The sequence below is a fragment of the Astyanax mexicanus genome, chromosome 2 (assembly GCF_023375975.1).
Source record: "Astyanax mexicanus isolate ESR-SI-001 chromosome 2, AstMex3_surface, whole genome shotgun sequence".
Taxonomy (NCBI): Eukaryota; Metazoa; Chordata; class Actinopteri; order Characiformes; family Acestrorhamphidae; genus Astyanax; species Astyanax mexicanus.
In genome coordinates, this window is record NC_064409.1 from 11,533,354 (window position 1) to 11,546,042 (window position 12,689).

The following is a 12,689-nucleotide window of genomic DNA, read 5'->3' on the forward strand; positions in this document are numbered from 1 at the left end:
TCGGAGCCCTGAGAGAGCACAATTGGCCTTGCTCTGTCTGGGTGGGTAAATGGCACTCGATCCCCTTATCACTCCTAGGGTGATGTCTTTCAGCACAAGGCATCTGTGAGCTTATGTATCAGAACCGAGTCGCTGCGCTTTCCTCCAAACACGCTGTGATGCTACTCCACAATGCTGCATCAACTGCAGGTCGAAAAGAGGTTTAAATTTTAGCATAGTATATATATATTTTTTTTTACTATTTCATTAATACTTTATTGGGATCATTGCACCCTTACTCCACTGACCTTTTTTCGTTTGCATTCCGTAAAGAAATGAGAATCTGTGTTCTTATATTTATGAAAGTGACTCACTGTCACAGCTCACCCTACACTCTCTGCATTTTTTAATGTACTTGCTATCTTTGCTTTGCTCTCACTGGCTTTCTGCTCCACACGCTCAGGAACTATTTAAAATGCAAGAAGGTTTTTCATGTTGAAGTGCTTTGATATAAAATTACAAACCCCATCAAGAGTCATTTAAGAAACCGTTCCAAGCGTGCGTGTGCGAATAGCTGGAAAACAAGGCACGGGTGCATTTAAATAGAGAAGTGACGCAATGTATTTTGACATTCTTTCTGAAGTGCAACATACATCAATCTGGATGTTGTAGAAAAGCAACATTTAAGAGTCTGTTTTGTAATAAAAATGGACCTGACTGAACCTCAGTTAAATCAGTTAAAGTGACGTTCTCTGCGGCCCGCCGTCAACACCGCAGCTTTGTTAATCAAATGTGAATTAGATTAAGTTTCCTAATTAGCTAAATGTGCTAAGAACAAGAGTGGGCTGGCCAGCACGGAGTCTAATTAGAGGAGAACAGAATCTCCTGAAAGGCATGTAATGATGGCAGGTAATGGAAAATAGAGGGCAGAGAGTAAATTAATTTCTCTATCATCTCTATTACTGCAGTAATGACAGCATCCAAGCTGACTCATTTCCTTTGAGGAGATTTTGACAAAGGATCACAATCATTGTCATGCATCAAAAGGCGTCCCTACATTGCTCAGCAGTTCAGATTGCAGTTTCAGATTGTTCTGCATGTCATTCAGGCAAAGAGTTCTCACAGTTTAAAGTTTACAAGCATTTGTTGTAACTTTTATTTATTTTTTAACTGTTGTTTTTATTTGTACAACTGCTCTGACACTGAAATGCTTCAGGCAGTCATTTTAATTTGTGTAACACAGTCAGAGCTAATGTGATTATACTCTTAATGAAGAATAAAATCATGGTTCTTGGTAAAAACATGACTAAATGACTTTGAATCAGAACTCCTTTTATTACCTCAAATTAAATGAACAATTAAAAGGCTTTAACTTCCTCTGTAAAGTAACCATTTTGGAGATTAAAATACTAGATGACCATTTTAGATCTAGCAATTATCTGAAGCTTGCCATCAGCTGCCGGAGCCCTGAGAGAGCACAATTGGACTTGCTCTCTCTGGGTGGGTAGATGGCGCTTTTTCCCCTCATCACTCCTAGGGTGATGTCGATCAGCACAAGGGGACTGTGAGCTAAAACAGTTGTGTCCTCAAAATCACTTTGCACAATATCCGCACTTATTAGCTGTATATAAAATATAAAGGATCGTTAACTTTGCAATATACTTTTATGATTTTTGTGACATGAAAAATGCAGCCCATTTTGTCTGCCGCCTAAGCTATGTGATGCAGTTTTTGCCATAGAGTGTCAGAAAGCGTATTAGATCTATTAGGGCTCAGAGTGGTCCAGTGGGCTAAGCTCTGCCACTGTGATCAGAAGATCGCCGGTTCGAATCCTGTTCATGTAGCTTGCCATCAGCTACCGAAGCCCTGAGAGAGAGCCTAATTGGCCTTGCTCCCTCTGGGTGTGTAGATGGTGCTCTCTCCCTACATCGCTCCAAAGGGTGATGTCGATTACACAAAGCATCTGTGAGCTGATGTATAGGAACCGAGTCGCTGCGCTTTCTTCCAAGGGCGCAGTGCTGGATCAGCAGTAGTTTGAAAAGACTTCACATTTATTGGAGAAGGCATGTGCTAGTCTTCACTCTTCTTGTGTTGAAGCATCACTAGTGATGGAAGGAGTCCTAATGAGAGGGTTGCGTATTTGGTCGTGTAAATTGGGGACAAAATAGGAAAAAAAGAAAAGTGTCGTAGATCAACAGCAAATTTAAAACTTCAAATTTAGACAACTGCATGTCAATTAAAAGAAAGACGAATGTGTGAATCTTTTTTTTTCCACAAATATTGCAATTTTCAGAAAAGGGGAGCAGATCCAACCAAATCTCTTTTTTTTTCCATGAACTGTGGATTAAGGTCATTCTGAAAGGAGGCTTTGGCCTTCAGTCTGCAGTGGAGCAGTACTGCATGAGCGGCCATGAAGCAGTGCTGTTAGCAGAGCGCTGAGGCCTCGGGGTCTCTGTGGAACGGCCCTCGCAGCCCATGTCTTACATCACCATGGAGAGGCACGGGAGATTCCATTCTGCAGTATGTTTATAGCATCTATTATTCAAGGAGAACATCTGTGACAAGCCTAGCCATCTTTCTCTCTCTCTCACTCTCTCTCTCTCTTTTTCTTTCTCTCTCTCACACACACATAGAGAAGCATCCCCTGCTAGAAGCTCCCCTTGAGAGCTTTGTGCTCTTTCTCACTGTAAATCAAGTGTCAGGAGAGAGGAGACGGGAGAGAAAGCAGAGCAGCAGAAGAGAGGAGGAGTGTAGGAATAGATTGGATGCTACTGTACACACGGCAGGTGCAAAAGCATCATTTACAAAGCACTTTTTCTACTGTAACAAATGCCACCTAATGCAGTCTTTCCCAACCCTGGTTCTAGAGGCACCCTGACCTGCTTTACATTCACATTTTAGTGGATTCCCTGCATTAACACGCTCCCTGCAGCTCAGACAGGAACCTGTAAATGAGCTGATTAGTTGGCTCAGGTGTGTTGGGAGCAGGGAAAGCACCAACAGAGTGTGCAGAGCCGGGCGCCTCCAGGAACAGTGTGAGAAACATTGTGATAATGTGCTATCTCAAGCATGCACTGTAACATTAATATTTTATTCAGTAAAAGTCAAAGGTAATTCTTCTAAATCTAAATCTTCTCATTTTACCATTGCTAGTGATCTCTAAATTATGACTGGAATTGTATGGATATCTCTTGTGTTTCAGCTTAAATATTCATCTTTTTGAATACAGCGACTTTGCACTGATCATGTCTATTTTGATATGTGTATTTTGATATACAGCTCTGGGAAAAATTAAAGAGACCCCTCCAGTTTCTGAATCAGTTTCTCTGATATTGCTATGTATAGGTATATGTTTGAGTAAAATTAACATTGTTGTTTTATTCTATAAACTACAGACAACATTTCTCTCAAATTCTAAATGAAAATATTGTCATTTAGAGCATTTATTTGCAGAAAATGAGAAATGGCTGAAATAACAAAAATGTAGAGCAGAGCTTTCAGATCTCAAATAATACAAAGAAAACAAGTTCATATACATAAAGTATTTTTAAGAGTTTAGAAATCAATATTTGGTGGAATAACCCTGGTTTTTAATACCAGTTTTCATGCATCTTGGCATCATGTTCTCCTCCACCAGTCTTACACACTGCTTTTGGATACCTTTATGCCACTCCTGGTGCAAAAATTGAAGCACATTAAAAGTACTGTTCCACATGCTCTGTGCAATCACACATTCCCACCAGTGAGGTCCCTAATTCCCTACTTATGGACTGCTGCTCCTGTTATGTTCATTTGTTAGGAACAGCAATGGTGTTCCAGGGTCAGTTTGACCTGGTGCATGTTTAATGATCCAAAAACATTTGAACATCCTAAAAAGCAGGGTGAATATTTAATTACTAAGTACATTACTAATTATTCTATCAATTTGTAGTGCAATGATGGTGTTTCTTACCTCTAACAGGTAATGCTTCAATTAGGATAATTCACTTGTTTTTCATGAATAATGTTTTACTACTTTGTTACTTTTGGAAGACCAACTTATAAAACACAATAGTTTTACATAACATTGAAACATAAGGTTGCAATTTTTGTTTTATTTTTAATTACACTATTTAAGGAAAGCTGAAGAAATTTCATACTGAAAAAAATACTTTTAACTATTTTTCCTAAATCTTCAATCTTTAAATGCCTTTTATAACAAATAAATGTTAACATACAGACATTTGATTTTCATTTTAACAATACTGAGAGATGGATAGATGTTTAAGTATGTTAAAAAGACGAAGTATTTACAAAAATGTGTGTCTTTCTCAAAATTAAAATAAATGTTTATAAAAGTCTTAGAAAAGTCTTTCCAAATTTCTTGCATAAAATTATTTAAATGTTCCAGCCAACCACACTTCAACTCTCAGCATTTCTTCTGCAGATTCCTTTAGATGTCTAAGGGTTTACTGTAGATGGTTGGTCCCTGCCTCCCTAACCGTTTAGGCCATCCCATTTAGGCCATTCCGCACTGCAATAACATTCACCATAATGGTGGTAGTTATTAAGATCTGGCCATAAAAAAAGCACTCATCGACAGTATGGTCAGCCACATTAGAAAGAAGCAGACATATGGCTGACCTGTGTGCAAGATGACATTGCAAACTGCGAGTGTGATTTTCTGTTTGCCTGGCTTGGCACTGGCGAGCAGTCTGCATCATATTTCCTTTCATAGCGTCCGCCTCGACTAAGTGTTAAAAGGAGAGGAAGAGGACGGTAATGAAACGAGCCGCATTCCTCCTCCGCATGAATCAGCAGCCTTGTTTGAGATAGTGAAGATGAATGAGGCATTAAAATGCTCGCATGCAGATGAATGTGCATTAATAGATGCTACTCTCTGGGAATTGGGCCTTAAGGCTCCTGGCATCGGGTAAATAATGTAATCGCACGGTGGGCTGTGAATAGGTTTTAAGGTCTTTTCATGCTAATGACTTTTCTCTCTGTAATAAGTTATGTTAGCATGTGGATTTGGTGAGAGAAATATTTATAGCTATGCAAAGTGGCTTTGCTGATGTACACATTCAAGGCTACTGTTTTGTTAAAGTCACATTGTGTAGCTGATGTAGCTTAAAATAGCAGCTTCAAAATCATTGTGTTGCTTCACTGACTACAAACAAGCAGACAACTCTTATATTTGAAGTGGTGAGAACTTAATAATGCTGTAATGTAATGCAGGTCATGTTCATGTAACTTTGGACACCTGGTGTTAAAAGGCGTCCTGGATGATCTGATCACAAAAAATTATTAAAATACTGTATAAAGCATAGCCACATTTTTTACATCTTTTCCACTGGAGGAAGGGGCAGTTGTGGTAAACTTTCTTTAGTCTACCTTAATCCTTAGCCCAAATCAAGATGAGGCATCTAGTTTTGTCTGGGCACCATCCACATGAAGCATTCTTATTCATTAGCATGTTAGCATGTAGTGTAGTTTCAGCAGGGGCAGTGATGTGGTTAATCCAGGTGCCCTAAAGAACACATTGTGTCCTATTCACACCTGTACTTACAATCAAATACTCTATCAAAACTCTATCTGGATGGGATTTCTCAGGGGGACTTCTGTGAAAAATAATTCACACTTCTTCTTAGTGATAAAGCTCGAAAAACCTGAAAAAAACCAGTGAGTTTATTTGGCTTTCTCGGTCACGTGACCTCGCGTTCAGTAGCTCCTCCATTTGTACTCACTGTTGTGTTTACATGGATCTCCGTGGAAACGCACGCCCAAAGTGTAATTACAGTGCGTGGCAGTGGACAAATAGATATTTTATTAAACGTGAGGGGGTGAAATTCAGAGATGTGCATCCGGACGGGACTAAAATCACCGGAGGACCATGGAGCTCTGTGAAAAACAGTAGGTAATTCAGCCTGTAATTTTCTTAGAGGACGTCTGAGAAAAACATGTAAATGGAAAATCTGGAAGGGAATAAAATCACAGAGGACCCCCATAAAAGAGAAAATTACCCCAGGACCCCCTGAGAAACTAATCCCGTCCAGCAGAATTGAGCTAAAGACGCATGATAATGCCTGGTTTAAAAGGGACCTCTCAGCTTGTCCAAAAATGCATGTCCTTTTGAGTTGGCTCAGAGTGAAATTTACATCCAGACTATAGAGGGAGCAGAGGAGCAGGAAATACCACATGATGCTAGTTCATTGGGAGAATTGGAAATTGAGAACTGAATATGGGAATCATTAAGGGCATTGCTTCTGTATTTGCAAACTTTACACATTGGAAGGAAAAGAAAGAGAGAGAGAAAGAGAAAAAGAGATTGAGGGAGAAGGCACAAACACTGGGTGTGTGACATTATCAGAGGAGGGAACTATTACCGTTTGATAATCGATTAGGGCCCTGAGGGTCCATTGTAAACAGAAGGTGCATCATTAAACTCCATTTGTTTCCATTCGTCCTCATTGTCATTCAGTGCCGCCGGGTCGCTGTCTGTCCGTGTAATTAAGAGATCTTTTAGCCGCAAATTGGAACCAACACAGAATTAGAGAGGAAGTTTTGCCTAACCTCTCCTCTTTGCAGGAGAATAAACACTATGGCTACACGGCTCTATGTACATTCTGTAGCCTCGTGTACTCTCAGACAAATGATGATCTGTGCATTTTTGTATACGTTTGCAGAAACAAGGTCAGCTCTGTTTGTTCTTCTCCTTGTCCTGGTTTGCTCGTAGCATCTGTGCACTAATGTCTGCAGAAGGAAAGCATGCTATCATGTGAACACTGCGGGCATGCTTCGCACCCTTCGTCACACATCGCTGCCTCCGCCAGCCAATGGAACTGGGACATCATGTGCATGATTGCCTGAAAAAGGGCTTAGATAATCTTAGGCAATAGAGCTATGCCTTGTATCTGTTCATAAATCCACTTTAATATCATGACAGGAGGATACATGCTCTTGCACTTTGATACATATGCATCTGCCTCATTAAAATACCTAAAAATATCAATAATATATATATATAGAATTGTAGAGTAATGAGACCAGGTCATAGTCCTATTTAGTCCCATTTAGCAACTTTACTTGCTAATGACTGCCAAACAAGCATGGCGGCACCACCGAGTCCTTATCCACCCTTCACCCGAACACCAGGAAAGTGAACAATGCTCCACCAGTGGAAGTGGAACCACCACAATACAAACACACTCTCACACACACATCTCAAGATAAGCTCCTAACTTTATCTTGCCAGGTCAGATGATGACAGATGATGCCATGCTTTTTGTTTTTTTATTACTTGAATTAATGTATATATGTGTATGTGTTTGTTATTTTCCTGTGGGATGCATTGAATCCATGTCAGATTAGGGATGGACAACATAAAACCTAACTGCTGCTAACATTTTGGTTTTACAATATACAATTACTTAAACCACCAAATCCAAATAAAGGGATCAAATGAAAAAAATAGTATTTAAGACAGATAAAGGCTTTTGGTTCTTTAAAAAATGCAAAACATTATAAAATAAAACAAAAAATTGCAAAAATAAATCCAAAGAACAATGTATAGGTCTCATATACAAGGACACACACACACACACACACACACACACACACTCCTGACACCTACTGGAGATTTGTGAATGTGAAAGTTGTTTCCTTGAAAATAGTCTGAATGTAGCCTTCATTTCTTAGCTTTTTTTAGATATTAGAAATTAGCTTATAAATGCATTCTTTGGCAAAAAAAAGGCTGTATGAAAAATTACAAAAAACTGTTATTACAAATTTGTATTAATTTATTAATTTATTTTTAATTTATTAATTATATTTGTGACTCTCATATTGTTTATTTAGAGAATTTTAATTGCAACACTGTGTTTAAACCAACCCATAACCCACAGTTAGTCCTGAGTCTGTTTTTTACTGAGAGTTCACAAAAATGGTGTAGATACCAAGAGGTTTATTGTTACATTGTAGAAGTAAATTCTATAATTTATACATTTAGGACTGCTGCACTTACCTGTGGGGTATAATGGATATAATTTCTATCGTTCTGTCGTTTGCCTGTTCGAACATATGCAATAGTAGCCACTGTGCTGTTGCTGGTAAAGCATTAAATAGTGTATTCTCAATACACACGTGACACTGTGAATCAAGAAATGTTAAATGCCCAAACACTTTCAGACCTTAAGAGTGACATAACTCCCATTATGTCACTTTACCATGAGCATGCTGGCCAGGCATGTGGGTGTACACACTAAAAAAAGGCTTGATATAAGTACTTTTCATAATTGTGCCCTCAAATGTATAATATTGATCTTTACAGGGTCAGCTGTGGTTTCCTCTGAAGTACAAAGTCTTTCCAACAGCAGAAAGTAAAGATTTGTACCATTTAACCAGCCATTAAGATTTAACATTCGGTATTCCGTATTACTGTACTAATAAACACTATATATTTAAATTATACATGTTTCATTTGAAAGCAAGACCATTTTTGATCATCAAGTTATAGTAATATATATTCAGTTGATGATAATGTTTATAATCTGTATTGATTCAAAAAACATGGCTACAAAAAAACGACTTTCACTAAAAGGCACTCTATTGTATCTCAATATAAGGTACAGCCCCAGCGACACGCTTTGTAGTCTTTTAGATACAAATCTGTATTTATTTTTCTTAGTATGTATTTGTCATTTATCAGTTATATAACACCCTGCTTTGTTTGGAACATTGTATATAATGTCTGAAATTACAACAAACCTTGCATTGCATTCAGACCACGAGTGACCTTCACTATAAAATGAATTTGAGTCATTGAATCAGTTTGATGATGTTAAGTAGGAAATGCCCTGTGCTAAACTGTTTGTTGTGTTTTTCCACCCCAACATTAAACTCAGCCCTCAATCTCATTTTTATGCCTTTGCCACCTGCTGTCCATCTAAGAGCAATTTAGTACACAGCTGTTGAGGGTATTCTTAGAAATCATAACAGATTTTATGGCAAATTGGTTCCTTGTTGCGGTGCAAATAAATTGGCCCTGGATTGATGAGGGCGTAATCAAATGGCTTTTCAGAAAACAAAGTTGGCTGCCACAAATGACCAAAATGCCAACATGATTATTTTTCACTATTTGCACTTTTTTTCCTTTTTTACATTATTGGCTTTTTATATCTTCAACATAATGAGATTGGGACTTGGCTGCATTTATTTGTACATTTGCTTCTGCATGTGTCTGAAAAGTCCTGCTTTTAGAGCAGCTATTCCAGCCATGTCTGTATTAGAGCACTCTAATACTAGAGTAGCACACAACTGTGTCTTTCCACTGCGTAAGTGTCCCATTATCGCAATCATGTTTGGCCTCCTGTCTACAATGAAGTCATAAAACTGAGAATAACGCAGATTAGTTCAACTTTAGGGACCTGGATACACAACTTACTACAGAAATCATCATGAATCATTGTGAGGTTTGGCACAAACTGTCTTTTTTCTCATTTTTTCCTCTAATAGTCCTCCTATTAGGACTCCCCCATCACTAGTGATAGCCCAACACTAGGACGGTGAAAACAAGAACACGCCTCCTCCGACACATCTGAAGTCAGCCACCACCTCTTTCCAAACTGCTGCTGATGCAGCATTGCTGAGTAGCATCACAGCGCACTCGGAGGAAAGCGCAGCGACTCTGTTCCGATACATCAGCCCTTTTGTAGTGATGTGGGAAGAGAGCGCCATCTACCCACCCAGAGAGAGAGCAAGGCCAATTGTGCTTTCTCAGGGCTCTGGTAGCCAATGGCAAGCTACATAAACAGGATTCAAACCGGCAATCTCCACTAACAGTTATTGTTTTTTTACTACCTGCTAATAGTATTTGTAACAAATATCTATCCTGTTTCCTCAATTCAGCTTGCACATTTCTTAGGTAAATGACAGTATGTATTGCTCCTTTAAACTAATTCAGTGAATTTAAGTTGAATTTAAAGTGATTTTTAAGTTAAATCATTTAGATTGTAAACCTAAAAACATACAAACTGAATGTGAATGAAGAAGCACAAAAGGTGACACAAAAGGTAGTGTGTGTGTGCTGCACAGCTCCAGAGGCCTGGGGTTGTGGGTTTAGCATAGCAAAATGAATTGGCAATGCTAAATTGCCCCTAGTTGTGAGGGTGTGAGGTACTGGGTGTACTGGGTGTGCTGGGTGTGCGGTATCCAGCCATGGACTGGTGCAGGCTACAGGGCAAATTCCTGCCTCTTGCCCAGGGATTCCAGGTAGACTCCAGAACCTAGTGCAACCCTGACCGTAGGGAAGCAGATAAGAAGAGGAATGAATGACTGCACATATAAAATGTTATGCAAAGGTTTTAGACACCTAAGCACATTATTTAAAAACCTTTATCTCAGCAATAAAGATGGGTTTGCTTGTAAAAATGTTGAAGCTTGTGCAGTCAAAAATGAATACAATAAAAAATAACAATGTAGTTGAGAGCTTGTGAGTTAGTTTTGGGGATTAAATCAAGGTAGCAACGCCCCAGTGGATGTGTTTAATTCCATCACCAACTTACCTTTTTAGAATTATTACACAATAATTTACCCAACATTTACTAGACTCTAACAAGGTGAGCTTTAGAGAGGCTTTAAATATTTAATGCACATATGAATAGATTTGTATGGTAAGCACTAAGCTTTAGCTAAAGTTAGCTAACTTTAGCTACCTAGGTAATTTATCACAATCTCTATTAGGGTTGGGAATATCAAGTGATTTTGGCTGAATTATTACAGCTCTGGAAAAAAAAACAAGAGACAACGAAAAAAAGATGAGTTTATTTGATTTTACCAAATTGAAAACCTCTGGAATATAATCAAGAGGAAGAAAGATGATCACAAGCCATCAAACCAAGCTGAACTGCTTGACTTTTTGCACCAGGAATGCCATAAAGTTATCCAAAAGCAGTGTGCAAGACTGGTGGAGGACAATAAGATTAATAAAAACTGTGATTAAACACAAGGGTTATTCCACCATGAAATCCTGTTCATATAGCTTGCTATTGGCTACTGGAGCCCTGAGAGAGGACAACTGGTCTTGCTCTTTCTCGAGGTGGGTAGATGGACCCACCTGAGAGCTAATTTATCTGAACCATAGACTGTATATAAAGATGGACGCCGTGTCGCCGTTCCCATTCATTCAATGAAAATGAAGCCAAAATCTTCCGCCATTTTGGCGATTCAGAGACCAGAGTCTGCGCAGTAGAGACCAGAGGAGGGAGAAAGACTGTGGAGAGACAGCCTACTCATTTAAATAAACCCGCCCCTGAGGGCTGCCTCAACAGAGCTCACACAGTCTGACAAACCGAGCCGAGCGGAGAACTTATCTGCAGCACGATAAGGTTAATATTTTCATAGTAACAGTGCAGTTCGTGCACGTTATGGATATTAACCACATGATAACCACATGATAGTTCTGTATGTAGCAAGTGGAAGTGAATAAAATACAGCGAAAAAAAAAACATCACCAAACGGCAGTGAATGCCAGGACTAGTTATTGCTTTAAACAACGAGACGAATCCCGTACTGAAGCTCAGTTAATTTTGCTGCTGAGACAAACTGAGCACATTTGGCTAAATTCTGCACGGATTATGCAGAGTCTAAACCAGTGCTGCCGTACATCAGCGGATCTCGGGCAGAGCCTTCATGCTATCTGGGTCAGCTTGCCGCACGCACCGGTGACGGGCGAAGCCACTGACCAAGTAAAAATATGAATTCTACAGAGTCTAGCGAATATAGTTAGTTAGATAACTACACTAATGTTAGCTAACAAATTAAGCTAGCTATAAAATCCAACCGAGATTAAATGGTTCGTCTAAGATGATAACTAATAAAATAAAATGCACACAGACAAAGGAGTGGAGGGAAAAACAGCCAGCAAACTTACCGAAAAAACTGCAAAGAACTTTGTCCAGAATGTCTGTTAGAGCAATTAACAGCAGAACACGACATTAATAATACAGCTATCTAAATTCAGTTTAGCTAATAAAAAATAATAATGGTAGTTAGCTAGCTAAACGTTTGACTAACTACTAGTACTAGTCTACTGCTTGACGTAAGGGGAAAAAAGAACATGATGCAGGTTCGGTCTGTTATTGGTCCCGCCCATACAGTCATTGGTCCCACCCCAGCTAGGTGTAACCCAGCCCTTTTTACAATAACCACACCTTTTTAAATAGAGCTGAATAACGCTTTAAAAAACGAATTCTGTGGGAATATAAAACAAATTGACAATATAAGCAGAGGTTACACCAGCTGTTGCATTTAAATAAAGGTGGAAGAATTACAGTATATTAGAAAAAAACGTGATTGAAAGTTGTCTGTTTTGCCATTGAAACCTATGGGGGTGGGTGGGGTTATACAGCTTTCTGCAGCCGAACAGCAGGGGGCGCCCGACCTGTGGTGGCTTCACTTTTGAGAGACGATGTTCTGTCCAGCTATACACAGTCTATGATCTGAACCGACTCACTGCGCTGTGATGCTACTCAGTAATGCTAACTTCACATATAATAGAGGAGGCATGTGCCAGTCTTTACCCCCCTGTTGTTGGGGCATCACTAGTGATAGGGAATTGTTGGGTAATTGGACGTGTAAATTAGGGAGAAAATGGGAATAAATTAGAACTAAAAATGATACTAAATAAAACTGTTAGCTGTGTTGTCGCTGAACCTCTCCAAACTCTGTAATCT